The 16619-nt window shown below is 35.7% G+C and overlaps 1 protein-coding gene across 2 annotated transcripts in view; it reads right to left on the bottom strand.

Moving 5' to 3' along the window:
* Positions 1 to 16619, bottom strand: part of Olfm3 (olfactomedin 3) — a 194344-nt gene that overhangs the window by 4621 nt on the left and 173104 nt on the right. The gene's annotated exons all lie outside the window — the stretch shown is intronic.

Raw genomic sequence — 16619 nt, 5'->3', positions numbered from 1 at the left:
ACAAACTGACCAATTTCCTCTCCCTTTACTCCTCCCAGTTCCTTCTACCTCCCTCTTCCCCACATTTTCTCTCTTTCTCCTCCCCCCTCTTTCTTCCTCCCTCTTTCCCTCCCTTTCTCCCTCCCCACTGAGAAAAGAGCAGACCTCCAAGAGACAACAACCAATCATAACAAAACAAGATACAAAGCTAAAGTCCTCATATTGAGGTTGGACAAGGCAATCCAAGAAAAACTTCCCAGTAACAGGCAAAGGAAAGAGAAACACAGCCGCTCCCACTATTAGAAGTCCCGTGTGCTAGCCCAAAGTCATTTTCATATCAGAAGCTCACTTCTTCTTTCTAGCCTAGGATTTAGATTCCTGCCAGAAATTACTTTTTTGTTCTAGCCTAATTCAGATTCCTGCCTGAAGCCCATTTCATTGACCTTGGCCAATATCATATTCCTGCTAAGTAGCCCCCAAAAGCTCTCCACATCTCCCTGTTTTCTATTTCATAAACAAGACCGAGCCTATCTTAGGTCATTCTTACAAGAATGCCTTTCTTACCATTCTAGGACTGGGAAGTAGGCTCAGATATTTTGATCATCCTGATAAGCCCTTAGAAACAGTGATCATGGGAGTGATCACTGGACTTTGTGTATTGCCTTGCTTGTTCTTTGACTATTTGTGTTTATTGTCTTGCTTGTTCCTTGACTATTTGCATCTATTGTATTACTAGTTCCTCAACATAGAACTGACCTTAATACTTGTATGTAGTTAAAATAGTATAAAAGCAAAAAGGAGGAAGAGGGATGGGATAGGGGACTTATTAGGGGGTGGGATGGGGGAAAGGGTATAACATCTGAAATGTAAAGAAATAAAATATCCAATAAGTTAAAAAAAAGAAGTCCTGTGTGTTTGATTATCAGCTATCCATATCTTTTTGCTTCTCTTATATTATTATATAGTCATGGAAAGTATATAAGCCAGACAGAACTATGAAACCTAATTTTTAGTTAATTTGATTAATGAACACATCCATTGAAATATATCCTTATATAACATAGTACTGAAAATTCTCTGAAAGGTATAGAGTTATATGATATCCACTATACAGATAAAGGGGCATGATTAAGCAGTTATGAACATGCAAAGAACAAAACCTTAAGTCTTAGATTCACAGACTCCAAGAGAACACAAAATGATAGTTTCTGGAATCCAACATATACTGAACAGCATTATTTTCATTTAGAAAATATGTGTGTATGTATATTATATACATATAATAATATTTTATACATTTATGTAGTCAGTTTTGCTGTGAATAGGTCTTAAGAATAGCTTAGATTTTATAAATGCCAAAACCAAAACCAAAGGGCAAGCAACTTCTGAGTATTTTTAAAAAGCAAGCAGAATTTAAAAGTAACTTATCTTATATATACAATTAAAAACAATTTTCTATAAATGTTTACCTTTATTCCAAAGAAATAACATTCCTGTCCGTTTATTCTATTTTTTAAAATATTTTCTATTGGTCTCATTTCGTCTTCCTCTGCCTAGTTTAAAAACTGATGTGTCTAGCCCATTGCTGCTGGCTGTTATATGTTTGGATGAAGAAGAAATGTTCAAGGCAAATCATGAACAAAAGCAATCTAGCTCGCAGCTTATTTTGGCTCATATTTCTCCTTATATGTTCCTCATAAGAATAATTTGTAATTGGCAGCATACCAAGCTGCACAGTTAGGAAGATGATGAATGGAAACATATTTTTCTCTGTTATTGAAACAGTAACTACACATTCTGTATTCCCCAATATTTCATAATACCTGAATTAAAATTATTTTTTTTATTTTCTTGGAAAGAAATTAGATGTGTTGACATCTTTGCATACTTTACAAATTTCTTTGAATTGTTTTACAGATTCTTGAGACCCAGTTCATCAAGAGTGGGCTAGTGGTTCATTAGACTCCATGCTATTATCTGTCTGTCTGTCTATCTATCTATCTATCTATCTATCTATCTATCTATCCATCCATCCATCCATCCATCCATCCTTCCATCCATCTAGCTGTCATCTATAGCTTATTCTTAAGCCTACTTGGAATAAGGGAGCTCAACTTATTATAAACACATGAAAACGTATGAGCAAAGTAGAATCAATCTGGATTAGAGATATATTAATGTATTTTGAGTGGACTTAGTTGAGTAGATGATATGAATACATGGTATATGAAAATGATGATGACACATAAACATTTATAAGTAAACCATAGAAATTTCCCCCCTCCAATTAAGCTACAGGGCAATATATGTGTTTAGGTTTGTATTAGAAAGATGAAAAATTATTCTTGATTGTTATGATGGACTGATATCTGCTTTCATCTCTACTATTTTCTGATTTCAATAAAATTGCAGTGGAGAAATTTAGCAATAAAATATGTTTTCAATCCTAAAGACAAGGAAAAGAATTTAAAGAACTACTTGTAGAGAAGTTTCAGTAAATTTTCCAAGGCCACAGAAGATAGAGAGTGGTCATGAGAGATTTGGACTAAGATGTGACAGCTTATACAGAAGCAGTGATAATTACAGAAAGAGGGTCAATACCTTGAAGAAGTCAACTATGGAGAGAGAACATTGGAATGTTCTAGTAAACTGAAAACAGGTGTGGAACTTAAGTAGCATGTTAAGGCTACTTGATCTCATTTTTTTTTCCTAGATGACGGTCTCTAAAAACAGGTCAACACACCTGTAAAACCGTGTGTTAGTTAGCTTAAAAGGTTGAAAGTGGATAATGTAAATCTTGGAGGCTCAGCACAGGTTCCTCCTGCTTAATGACATAGTCTTTCTGTCTGTTACTGATAGAAAGAAGTCCCAAGGTCTATGTAAATACTCAAAGTGGCCAAGTAGATTATTGCTCAAAATTGTAAAGTTAGAGGATAACACAGATGGCTCTAAAATTGTAGTTTAAAATAAAACATTTCTCATAAAAAAGAATCCAAAGAGCAGATGAGACCCTTCGTCCTTTAGACAAATTGAGACTGAATTTGGACAGTGAAAGATTCATTTGGAAATGAAAACTATGATTAAATTTTACAAAAACAGAGAAAAGGTTGAAAAAAAAGGGTGGGGGGATGAAACAGAAAATACTGATTCCACTATTTAAATAAGAGTTTTAGAATAAGAGGAGACACAAGACCAGAAGAAATAATCTACATTATGTAGAGAAGTGTGTGTATCGGAATTACTATAAAATAGAGGATGGTTAAAAACAAAGTGAAATTGAAATTTTCCAAGGTACTTAGACTTCCCACATGTAAGCAAGTAAGAATTAAATTGGAACCAAGCTTTTGAGCACCATGCTGGATAATGGAATGCAAAAAGCATCTATGCCTTCATATTGAAGAAGAACAATCCAAATAAATAAATAAACAAACAAACAACACAGAATCTTTTCTGATGTGTAAATATTCCAGAAGCATATTTGCTGTATAATTTTCTTAAGAAATTTCTTGAGGATATACTGCAGTAAACAAGTTGGTAACTTGAACAGAGGCAGACATGAGACCAGTAAAGCAATGACTTCTATAATAAGAACTGTGCAGGAGACTTTCAGAAATCTCAAAGAATAAACAGCTCTAAGAGGAAGGCCTCTCAAAAGCTTTGTGGAAATATAAATTAATGCAGCCATTATGGAAATGAAAAATATTTTTACAGATATGGATATGTTTAACCTGGTGTAAACATTTTATATATCTGAATAGGTCAAGACAATCACTTCATTCTAAGTTTTTGAGACTGTCTGTAACTATGTAGCTCAGTCTGGCTTGGTATTCACTATGTGACCTTGAACTGAGAGATAGGATTAAAGATGTGCTTACTGATATATATTCCATTTAATGGCACAGATATTATGGTTCTAGATTTAGAAAGGAAGAAATTATACAATACAGCTTCCAGGAACTAATATAACATGATCATAATATTGGTACCATTCACCTTTAATGTAAAAACCACAATCAAATTACTTGACTGGTACTCTATTCTCTAATTATAGAAAAACAAAATTACCCAGACCCAAAAGGACGTTCCTGGAATGTACTCACTTAGAAGTAGATATTAGCCATAAAGTACAGAATACCTATACTACAATCCACAGTCCCAAAGGAGATAAATAATGAGAGGGCCAATGGAGGACACTTGTCTATCACACAGAAGGGGAAATAAAAAAGTCATTGGAGGTGGGCAAAGGGAGGGAACAGGGTGAGAGAGAGGAGGGGAATGTGTGTGGGAACCAGGTAGGGAAGAGCCCAGGAGTAAGGACCTGGAGAGTGAATGAATATCAGCAGCTGGCAAAGAGTGGATCAGAGACTGAAGAAAAGGCCATCAAGAGACTGCCCTACCAGGGGATCCATACCATATTCAGACTTCACACCCAGACACTATTGCTGATGCCAAGAACTGCTTGCTTAGAGGAGCCTGATATAGCTGTCTCCTGAGAGGATCTGCCAGAGCCTGACCAACACAGACGAAGCAGATGCTTGCAGCCAACCATTAGACTGAGTATGGGGACCTCCAATAGAGGAGTTAGGGGAAGGACTGAAGGGGTTTGCAACCCCATAGGAATAACAACAATATCAACCAACCAGACCCCTCCAGAGCTCCCAAGGACTAAATCACCAACCAAAGAGTACACATGGAGGGACCCATGGCTACAGCCGCATATGTTGCAGAGGATCGTCTGACATCAAGGGAAGGGGAGGCCCTTGGTCATATGAAGGTCCTGTGATGCCCAACATAGGGGGATGCTAGAGGTGGAGAAAAGAATGGATGGGTGGGTAGGGGCACGCTCATCAAAGTAGGGTGAGGGATGATGGCATAGGGGGTTTGCCTAGAGGAAACTTGGAAAGGGGGATAACATTTGAAATGTAAATAAATAAAGTAACCAACAAAAATATCAGCAGCTTGGAGGTACTCTCTAAGACTTGTCAGAGACCTGAGGTTGGGAAGGCTTTAGGGAGTCTGTGAGGGTAACCCTCACTGTGATTCTTAGCAGTAGCCACTTCCTGTAACTTCCTGTAACCCAGCCTAACTCCCTCCAGAGGATAAGGACAGGGGAGGGATAAGGACACCAACCTCACATAAAACTTTCTACCTAAAATTTGTCCTGCCTAGAAGTGCAGGAACTTCTTGTATGAGCAGAAAATGTGGGATTGGCCCACCTTATGGTAAGAACCAATCCCTGACACTATCAATGCACGGTACTTGGTACTCTGTTATGCCTGCAGAGAGGAGCCAAGCATAACAACCTTCTGAGAGGCTCCACTGAGAAGCTGTTGTAAACAGATGCAAAGACTTACAGTTAAACATTGGACCAAACTCAGGGAGTCCTATGGAAGAGTTGGGGAAAGAATTGAAGGACCTGGAAAGGATAGGGACTCCACAGAAGACCAATAGAGCCAACTAACGTGGACTTTTGGAGGCTGCCAAAGACTAAGTCACCAACCCAAATGCATACATCGACAGGACCAAGGCCCTTGCACTTATGTAATAGATGTGCAGCTTCGTCTTCGTGTGGTTCCCCCAAGAACTGGAGCAGAGGCTATCCCTGTTTCCTGCCTGTGGATTTTGTTCCCCTAACTGTGCTACCTTCTCTGGCTTCAGTGGAGAGGTGTGCCTAATCCTGCAATGACTTGATGTGCCTGGGTGGTTTGGTACCCATGGGAATTGGGGAAGGGGGTTGGGAGGATAGGTTGTGTGAAGCTGGGACTGGGAGGGGAGGGACTGCTATGATTGGGATGTAATCGGAAACAAACAAACAAGGAAACAAAAATCCAAATACACAACCAAACAAAACAAAACAAAACAACAACCAAAAAACTACCTCCCCAAAACAAAATCAATCAAACAAACAAACAAACAAAACAAGCTATGAGTCCCAGGGTTACATGATTTGGGCAACTTCCCCGTGCAGCCACTGGCCAGCAATAAACACTTGCCTTTCAGCTTTAAAATAAATAAATCAATAAAATAAAATGATAAAAAATTTTCAAATAAAATGAAAAAAATCTGTGTCTTAAAAGTATAAGTAGTTTGATTTAATCAATATCCATGAATTGCCATAAAGCATACAAGATAGAGATATATTAAAAAAAAAAAGCTCAAGCAGATGCTATCTAAATTTTCAGTTACTCAAATAGGAACCCATTAAATAATGTCTATGATTAATTTTTAAATTTTGAAAATAAACATATTATTCAAAATGCTAATTTAACCAATCTAAAGCCCTAAAATTAAGCTGTTAAATTTGTTGAATTCTGTGTAGAAATTCTCAAAGAAAATGTTGGTTTCCATTCCAAGCCCTGTAAAATTTTAAGCATATTATTTTGCCACATGTATATATTTAAATTGTGATTTAAAATGTTAAAGTAGGTACAAAATCCTTATAGCCACTAAATTTGAAAAGTTAAAAAATGCATTTATATATTGTCTGTTGAAAGATCATTTCCAGGTTTTATGTGCCATGCACAACTAGGAAATGGATAAAAAGAGAAAGGTTCACAGACTGAAGAAATGAAATTTGTGAATAGCCTGCATTTTAATATTTTGAGTTCTGTGAGGCTTAGACTGAACTTACATGTTTTAAACTTCCAACTCCATTTTACAGTTGACTTAGCAAGTTCTCTGACTTTACCTCTATAAACTTCAAAAGATGAGAATACTGTGAATTGTAACATTTATCCATATATTTTCTATAACAACAAATTCAATCATTTTTAAGAGACAAAAAATGGGGAGGAAAAACATATTAAAGAAGGCAGAGGGGCATGGAGAGAGATGGAGAATATACTGGAGAAGAGGGAGGGGCCTAAATATGCTAAGATTGTTTCAAAAGCCTTAAAGAATTGAATTATTTAATATTTACTAAATTTACATATAATACACATAAATGTATGAGCATCCATACACATATAGCTTACATGAAGTTCTGCCATATCTAACAAGAACCTAGCACTAGGCATGAGAATTTATATTTTCAGCTGTTGGTCCGTGGAGTCCAGGAGCCTCCCAAAACAGTACAGGGTATTGTTGATTTTTGGTTTCCTCTTCCAGGTGGATGGTATATTTCTATTGCTGAAGATATCATGCACTTTGAATACAAGATTAGAAATATTTGAGCTATGATCTGAAATCCTCTTCCCTGGGGACCAGTTTTCATAGTATCAGAAGTGCTATGCAAACGGCCAATGGAGAGGAGCTATCAATTGTCCTATCTAGATGATATATATGAGTAACAATAGTAATTAGCGTGGTAACATATTCCCAAATGTGCATAGGTTGGAGGTAACCAGCATGCCTCTTATTCAAGGCAAGGCCTACTCAATAAGATGGAAGGCATGCTTGGTTCCAGAAACCTACCCAATACCCGGTGGCTAGTGAGGTTATTGATTTTACTGTAGAATTTGTTATTGCTGCTTTACTAGACCAGCTTAATTACTAACTGCTTCCAAAACATGTCTCCACTTATTCACAAGTTAAGTATAGTTTTCACCCCTCATAAAGGAAGCACTATAGTCTCCTGGGAGCATAAAGAGACCATTACAGAAAACTAAAACTGATTAAAATATGGAGAACCACTGGTTGTGGGGTGCCCACTCCCAGTGGAGACATTTAATACCTGCACCTAGTGCTCCGGGAACATCATTATAAAGGCATGGAAAGACTGTGAGACCGAGCAGACTCGGAAGTCTGCTGTGAGATTGTGTTTCCTAGAAAGAATAAGAAAGCTACATCCATGTTAACATCATCAACACGGCTCCCTAAACAAGACCAGCACAATGAAAACACAAATACATATGAATGTAGAAATCTTATAGGCTCCAACAAATAACTACAGACAACTAATGGCTTCTGAGAGAGGCATAATTAGCCTTACCCAGGATGAGTGTCTTAATTAAATATGCAATATCAAATGGTTTGTCCTGAAATCACCCACAACAAGCAACACTAAATAGACTTAGCTGGCTGTAAATATGAATACACACACACATACATATACATATAAATAGACACACATATTCAAAGAAAAAGAAGCTATGAATTTGAGAGGAAGTAAGAAGTAACATAAGAAAGGCAGGAGGATTAGGATATGAGAGGGCTTGGAAGGAGAAAACAGAAAGGGATAAATAACAAAATTATATTTTAATTAAAATTTGGAAATCATAAAGAAGATAAGTTGAATAGAGTTATACTTCTAATGGGTTATCACAATGTGGTCCTACACATGATTTTTTTATAATAATATTTCTCATGAGTTCTCACTGCACATGTCTTTATTTGGGAATTATATCGTCCGTTTGATCACTTCTTGGCCTTTAGCTAAGTGCAAATGTAGAATGTGGTTTTATCAGTTTAATCAATTATCTATTTGAGAAAAAAATCATTTGCTATTACATAAGGAAGCCAAATTAATTTTGAATTTTTTATTACTATAAGTTTTCTTAGACATTTTGGTTACATTCAAATCATTTTCAATATGTGTAAATGAATATTTATGAACAAGGCTTCAAACAGATATTTCAAATCAATTCTTTGACCAAGGAAGATCTATGAACACTCATATAACTTATACTTTGCCCCCTGGTTCTTATCTGGTTAATGTGTCTTTATTATTAACGTGCATGTTAAGCATCCACTCACTGTTTCCCATCTTTCCCTGACTCACAATGTGCAGTGCTTGATTCTGTCTTCCCTTGTTTGATCTCAGTCCGTCATCATTTGTCATCTGGAGACAGGTTTCTTCCAGTAAACTAATTTTATAGTGTTAATGAGGCACACTTGAAGTAAATATGGCTGAAGTTTTATGTGTTTTTAAGGCTCTTAATTTGAAATAAGCATATGCATTCAAAAGTGTAAAATCCACCAAGGTTGGGAAGACTTTTAACTTCTAGACTTCTAGCTTAATATGTAACTTGTGATGTAATTGACAAGGAATTGTTCATGGCTTACGCATTGAAGGGCTGTTTACTTACAGTTTTAGCTTAATTAGCATATTTGAAGGTCAACTGGGAATAGGCAGTATTTTAAAATATTGTGTAAGGGATTTAAAATTAAGAGAACCACCCAGGTGTGGATCTGGATTATGTCTTACTTTTTATAGACCTTGAACAATTTCCTAACCTCCTATTGTCTCTTGGATAACAGAGGTAATCAAAGAGCTTTCACAGTGCAGTTAAAAATATCAAATAAGAAATACATGCTAAATATTTAGAATAGCATTCAGTACTCAGACATATATTTTAGACATATTAACTATTGCATGTGTTCCTGCTACGAATCTAAAAGTGATCAAAGAGCAGTCCATATCATTAAAGTTGTAAAACCAATATGAACATTTGTAAGTCTTTGTAGATATAATCTAAAATCACAGAAGAATTTTAAAAGGGAATATTAGGGAATCAAAAGATCTGCAAACTACAATTTTAAAAGAAAAAATTATCTACTTTATGGACAATAAGCTGCAGAGGGAGGGAAAAGTAGGGAGGAATATTCTCTAGAAGTTGTTTGGGTGAGGGTATAAATCAGCTAGAGATAAGGAAACTGGATATACTTGGGCGTCTGATGTTAAGGGTAAAGTTGATAGAAACCTATTTTGGTGTAGATGTGATAATAGAAAGCCCAAATAATTTAAGAGTGTTCTAGTGTAAAATGCAAATGTATGGCTTGCTCAGTTGGGCAGTTTAGTGCCATTTACTCAGATACAGAGATAGGGAGAAAGAAGAGGAAAACTATGTCAAGACTCCAGTGACGTTAGTTTTCTACGGTGCATGATTTGACACAGTATCTGGTGAGAAAGTATGCACACGAAGGGAGCAGATGCCCCTGTGAGAAGCGCTTTGGACATGTGTAAGTACTGTGATGATAGTGAAGGGCTAAGGATGCGTTAGCTTCTTGAGTGGCATACACCAAGAAAGACATCCTCAACAACTCTACAGGTAAGCATCCAAGGGACCCAGGAGAGATGTTCTGGGAGAAGCTACCAATAATATGGAATGTGTATAGTATTATGGAACCTTAGCTTTGGGAGTAGCTTTCTGAAAATATTTCTTACCTTTAGAAATTGAGCTTTGGCCTAATCTTGCAACTGAGTTACCCACGCCCCTGGCCCAGAATATGTGTGTGTGTGTGTGTGTGTGTGTGTGTGTGTGTGTGTGTGTGAGTAGTCATGAAGTTCAGGGTAACCTAGAAAAGGAAGATCAACTAGAATCATTGAAAGCAACATGTGGATATGTCTTGGTAACACCTACTTGCAGTTTTGAGTGCTTTTCTAGGTCAGTAAAGATTTCCCCATAAGCTCTGTTAAACATAAATTAAAACAGGAGATTTCTCATTATTTTCCCATACCATACTTCTGTGATGTATAGTACAAAGACCCTTGTTAGGAACAGATGGAAGACAAATGGAAAAAAGTAAAGAATTTAAATTTGGGTTCACTCTTGTTCTAAATTATCTCAAGAGGAATCTCTTCTTCTTCTTCTTCTTTTTTTTTTTTAACAAGGCATTACTGAACCAATAATAACAATTTCTTAGAAGACTGTTGTACTGACCTGTGGAGAATCCCATTTTGATGACTAAGAAGACATTTTCAATGAAATAGCTATGGTATTTAATGCAAAGAAGTCATTGGTGATTATGAGACATGTAGAAAGTGACAAATCATAATTTGAATGGGAGTTGATTTGAGAAACACACTAAGCCAAATGGCAGCAATTGGGTTCATTGAAGTTATGTTTCTGTTGTCATTTGCTAAAGTCAAGTTTATATCTAGGAGCCACGTGGTAGAGAGGGAACAATGAAAGTTGTAAAAGATCAAAATAAAATAAACAAAATCCACAATTAAAGAGTAATTGAATTTACTTAGTATCTATAAGTAACCATGCCCCTCCATTTATCCTTTAATGTGTATGTGTATTAATTAAAATCAGACACAGAAAGATTCTGCCTGTGTACCTAAGTACACTAAGGTAGCCAGTATCAAGTCTGGTTTCCCATACAGGTCACATGCTGGAATCATAGTATAACAGTAGATAATGCACTTTCTGGAGAGGACTGTCTAAAGTCTGACATGTTTTTTTTTTTTTTTTTTTTTTTTCCTGGTAAGTGGACATTAAGTTGATTCAGGGTCAAGAAGCTTTTATATGCTGATGAAGACAAAGTGGTGTCTGTGGTCATGGCCCACAACCAATAGATAGAGATAGATAGCTAGCTAGCTAGATAACAAGTTCCCACTGTGGCCATGTGGTTGTCATGTGGGCATGCCCAGGAAACAAACAGCACTGGAAGATATCTCAGTGTTGATTACTTCCCAAGAGAAACTTCCTTTTAAATTGATCATTGATTTCCGAGGCTGAAATTTATCTTGTCAAATAAAGACAGTAGAATTAAATCTGCAGGAATTTATGAAACTGGATGCTTTCCCAGTTATAATTTTATGGGCTTTGGTCTCAAGAAAACATAGGCATCTTCACAGTCTAAAGGAACAAAGACATTGAAAAAAAATGAACAAAAACAATAACTGATTTTTGTTTCATGACTTTCCCAAGATAGCTTTTGTTCAAATGAATCATTGTCTTTACTCTCACTTTCTAGAGGAAAAGGGAAGCTAGTCAGGAAAGATAATTTCCCCAAAATGCCTGGAAGACAAATGTTCTCATAAAAGTGCATGGCGACAGAAGGAAGTGGAGTCTTGCTTCATTGATTTTCCCTGCCCCTCTCCTCCGATAGACCTATGGAAATGTCAGCATGGATAACATTCTACATATGCAGAAAATACATTCTGTTATTGAAGAAAGTGGCCATTTTATTTCTCTGATGAAATTTATGCATTCATTTTCTATAGTCGGTTATCACTTATCATTAGTCGTAGAAAAGGTATGATTTAGGATGCAGCCTGAGTAAGTTGTTTGGATCATTGATGCATAACACACATATGTTCTCTTTCTTATATCTTTAGCATATGAATGTGCTTTACTATAGTTTAGTCTAAGAGCTTCTAGCTTTAGATCCTTACGCCAAAACCCATACAATATAACCGAGATAGAGCAGGGACAATTTCTATGGACAGAAAATTATTTCTTCTTAAAGGCTATGGGGAACTCATGTAGTAAGAAGTACATAGGATTTAATTTTACAGCCTGTTAAAATTCTTACAGAAAGTTTATTTCAGCTATACTTTGGGAGCCCTGTAAAGTCTACTTATATCATTTACATTTTACTTTATGTCTAGTTTTGATTATGCTGCAAAGGGAAGGGATTGTGGCAGCTGCAATGAGATTCTGCTGGGAATATGAACAAGTTAATGTTTGTATACTAACTCATCTTTTCTTAGAAACCACACTTTTATCTTCTTAGTTGTTTAAGGAAGTACTTCAATTCTTCCATTTACCTTTCAAATATAAGTTCAGTTAGAAATACATTTTAAAGTAAAAATCTATTTAAACCTAAAACTGAATGGACAGTAGTATAATGAAATCCCTGATAAAGTAGAAATTTGTGCTTTCTTCTGGGAATATAGGTGGTTTGATTTAAATATAGCCACAAGCTAAGAGCATATAAATATATGAAAGATTAATGATAATTGATTTTTAGTAAAGTTTATTGATTACTAAAATCCTTGGCTAAATAATTTCAGTTCAAAAGTTCTAGAAGAATCAATCTCAAATGCATGGAGTGGGGATATTTTGGGGGTGTGTATGGAACATTCTGGCAAATGATTTCAAATGGCTTATTAGGCTTTATTTCAGCTAAACTAGAGACATATTCTCAATTTTTCTACATTAGATTTCTGATTAAAATCATGCTTTTCTACCTCAGTGAGCCAGAGTTTAATCTTCCTTTAATTTCTACAGTCTCTAAGATTTTTGGTGTCTTTCCTTTGAAATGTTACATAGAACAAACTATTAGGTATTTTACAGTGAAATACTGAAATTGCCATTGTGGAAGGAAAAGAAGTCAGTAACAATGCAATATAAAACAGGTGAGAACCAGTGTAATGCTTTTATAATCTGCCTTTTCTTAAATGCTTTCGGATTTGTGACAGACAGATACACAAACACACACACCACATAAACACACACCGTGTTGTTATATTAGTTGAAAATAAATTATTTTAATAATAAAATCCTGTCTTCAAGCCTTCGCAGAAACTGGTTTTCTCTCATGTGTTAGAGATACGTTGTGTATATCCAAGACTGTTTATACCACTATAATAAAAAGGTGTCATGTGTGGGAAAGAAATCTGAGTTTCAATAAGACAGACGTGGACTAAAATTTGTTACAATCCTTATAGTCTATAGAAGTTTATTAACTTGTCCATGTTCTAATTAAATCACCAATACTAGCACCTAACCCGAAGTTCTTTCAGGGCTTAATACAAATGTATAAAATAGCTGTCATACTACTTGCCAAAGCAGTAGGTACCCTGTCTTGCTGCAACCAAGTGCTTGCTTAAAGGTGAGCTTGTTTAGCAGAGAGATGGTCCCTTACAAAGTACTAGCACATATCATGGAGTCAAAAATATCTATTGAGTATATAAGCATGGCTACTAGCACATAGAAAATGTGTTTTCCATTGTAAGAAACACATTCTTTATATATATAGCATGGTAAGAGGGTCTCACTACCTTGACCTTAAATGGCTCCTTTAGTAAAAGGATGTATCCCCTTCTTTCACTAGAGGGCACCAAATCATTGCCCTAAAATAAAAACATCACAAGGAATTGGGGTGGGGTGGGGGCCTGGCAAGCTAAAAAAGCCTGGTTATGATCTCCATTAAATATCTGTTGGTGATCTCAGGGGGTGTGTAAGAGTTTTAACCACGCTTTCTTGGGCAGATTCTCACATGCATGCAATTATATTCTGCGTGTTGAGAAATCTGATACAATTTAATTAAGCGCCGGGGACTTTATTCTATTCAGTCCCTCAGAGGAGAGAGTGAAATACTTTTGAAAAAAGCATCATTGTACATCACTCAGGCCACCAGGGTACATCGCTGTGGAAGCATTTGTCTCATTTCTATTCTCTCCAAACCTTTGGTTCTTTAGTAGAAATAAACTGAATAGTGCCTTCGTAGCCTGTAGGACTTGTAATTCCCTGTGCACCTTGTTTACTGGTTGGGAGGTTCTTGAAGGCAGGGAGGCTGGTTTAATTTTTCAATCTTGAGATTTATGTGATGTGCCCTGTGACATTTACCTTCAAACTAACTCCTCTGTGGGTAGAAAATTGAGGGAATTGTATTCACAATTGTTGCAATTTTATTTTGAATGCCTAGTTCATTTTTGCCCTCCACTAACCAGCTGTGGTTGAGTGGGTTTTGTGAAGAGGGTGGATGCTACTGATGAAGTTAGTCTTCTTGCTTGTTATACTACACTGTTGGTTCCCCCCTCCCTTTTTCTGTGTCTGAGCATTTTAGTAAACTTATTTTAGATTGATTGGCATGTTGAACTCATAATATTCCCCTCTCAATACTTTTTGTTAACAAATCCATTGTTAATTAATTATTGTTTCCCTTTCTTTCCAAGATTCTATGATTTGATGTGTTTGTTTGTTTGGTTTGGTTTGGTTTTTGGGGTTTTTTTTGGTGGTGGTGGTGGTGGTGGTGGTGGTGGTGGTGGTGGTGGTCGTGGTGGTAATGATGGTGGTGGTGATGGTGGTGTGTGTGTACACTTGTAGTCTCAGCACTTAGGATGAGGCAGGAAGATCATTGCAAACTCATGACCAGCCTGAACTACAAGGAAACTTAAAATGAGCCTGGGCTACATAGCAAGACTATATAAAAAAAAATCCAACCAAATAAATAAATAAGTTTAAAGAAAAGAAAAATCACATGGCAGAAATCATGCATTATTTTCAATAAATACATGTCAAAAAACACATTGGCAATAAACTATTTTTGTGCAATATTAAAATATAGTCATTTAATAGCAAATGGTATTTAGAAGAATTATCTTTCACATGTTTTGTTTCTCTGTGTGTCAATATATATACACACATACATACACATACATATATATGATATCTATCTATTATTTACCTATGCATATGCTCCTACCATATATTTATATCTTTATTTCTCTGTATCTATTTATCTATGTATCTACCTGTCTATCATCAATCTATCATTTATCCATCTGTATATCTATGAATATTTATGTATCATCTATCTATCCACATCTATCTACCTATCATCTATTATCTATCTATCTATCTATCTATCTATCATCTATGTATCTATCATCTATTTATCTATCATCTATTTATCATATATTTATCATCAATCATCTATCATCTAAACCTACCTTCCTTGTATTGTTTAGATCTCTGTGTAAAATGTCTCTGTTTAGAGATGCTCACTCAGTGGCTAATTGACTTAAGTGCTGGGAAGGACAGAGTCATATTATTTTTCAGACAAAAGTCAGATTGTCTTTTTCTGTAACATTGGTCTCTGTGCTAAGTGACAAGGAGACTGCTGACACTGGAAAGAGTTCACAATGGAGTAGAATTACAGCCTGCTCCCTCTTTCCATGAGTTTCACATCTTCACCTTCAACAAAGAGGAAGGAAAATAATTTGGAAAACAATTTCATCTGTAGGAAGCATGCATAAACTAATTTTCTTGTCATTTTTACCTAAGCCATACTTATATTAAATTCAGACAGTATTGGGTTTGTAAAGAATCTAGAAATTACAGAAAGCATATGGGAAGGAATACAAAAGCTATATATTATTCTATAAAAGAAGATTTCAAAATTGTAAACTTGGGTATTTGAAAGGGCTCTGGAGTTAGTTCCTCAAAGATACTAAGGTACTGTTTCGTATTCAATGTTTACAGGTACATCTTAACTAAAGCACATGGCAAACACATAATTAATTAAGAAACATGGAGAGTAATGTTATTGTTTGATATGTTTAGTATGATATGATAGTTAGACATGATTGCTGCGGTAAATGCATTAGAGCACCGAATCCCACAAGCACAGCACCCTGGATTTGATACAAGGAGCAAAGTGGATTAGGAGGGGTTGGGAGAGAGAAAAATTGGATCAGTATATATAGCATGAAAACAGATATTTTTCAGTTAATAAAAGAGCTGAAGATTTCTATGAATTCATGAAACCTTTTATTCACTTTATTTTCTTTTAATTCATCTTCTGTGATTCCTCTGAAACTGGAGCCTCTGATGTGGGAATTCCTCACTTAATCAGTTCTGTATTTTGGTGGCTGAGGTAACTCACTTAAAGCAACATTTTGTATTTCGGCTTATTTTTAATCATCTGAATTACATTTTAAACAGTATCCAAAACGTGTTCTTGTAACCACTCACATTTTATTTTAAACTTTTGTACTTATCCAGCAAAGACTAGTTTGTTGCAAACAATTAATTTCAAGTATATTATGCCTCTTACCTTTTAATGATTCCAGGAAATATTTTATTTATTTTTGAGAACATTGTGTTTGAGTTTGAGTCCTGGTCATTTTATTTACTAAACAACAACTAAATAATTAAAACAACCAACCAACCAAACAAACAAATCTAAAACCCACCCAAACCAAAACATAACAACAAAACAATGGAAGAAAGCTTTTTCTT

This window comes from Arvicanthis niloticus, chromosome 4 (genome assembly GCF_011762505.2).
Source record: "Arvicanthis niloticus isolate mArvNil1 chromosome 4, mArvNil1.pat.X, whole genome shotgun sequence".
NCBI classification, from domain to species: domain Eukaryota; kingdom Metazoa; phylum Chordata; class Mammalia; order Rodentia; family Muridae; genus Arvicanthis; species Arvicanthis niloticus.
The sequence above is the reverse complement of the archived record's forward strand: the minus strand, read 5'-3'. Positions and strand labels throughout refer to the sequence as shown.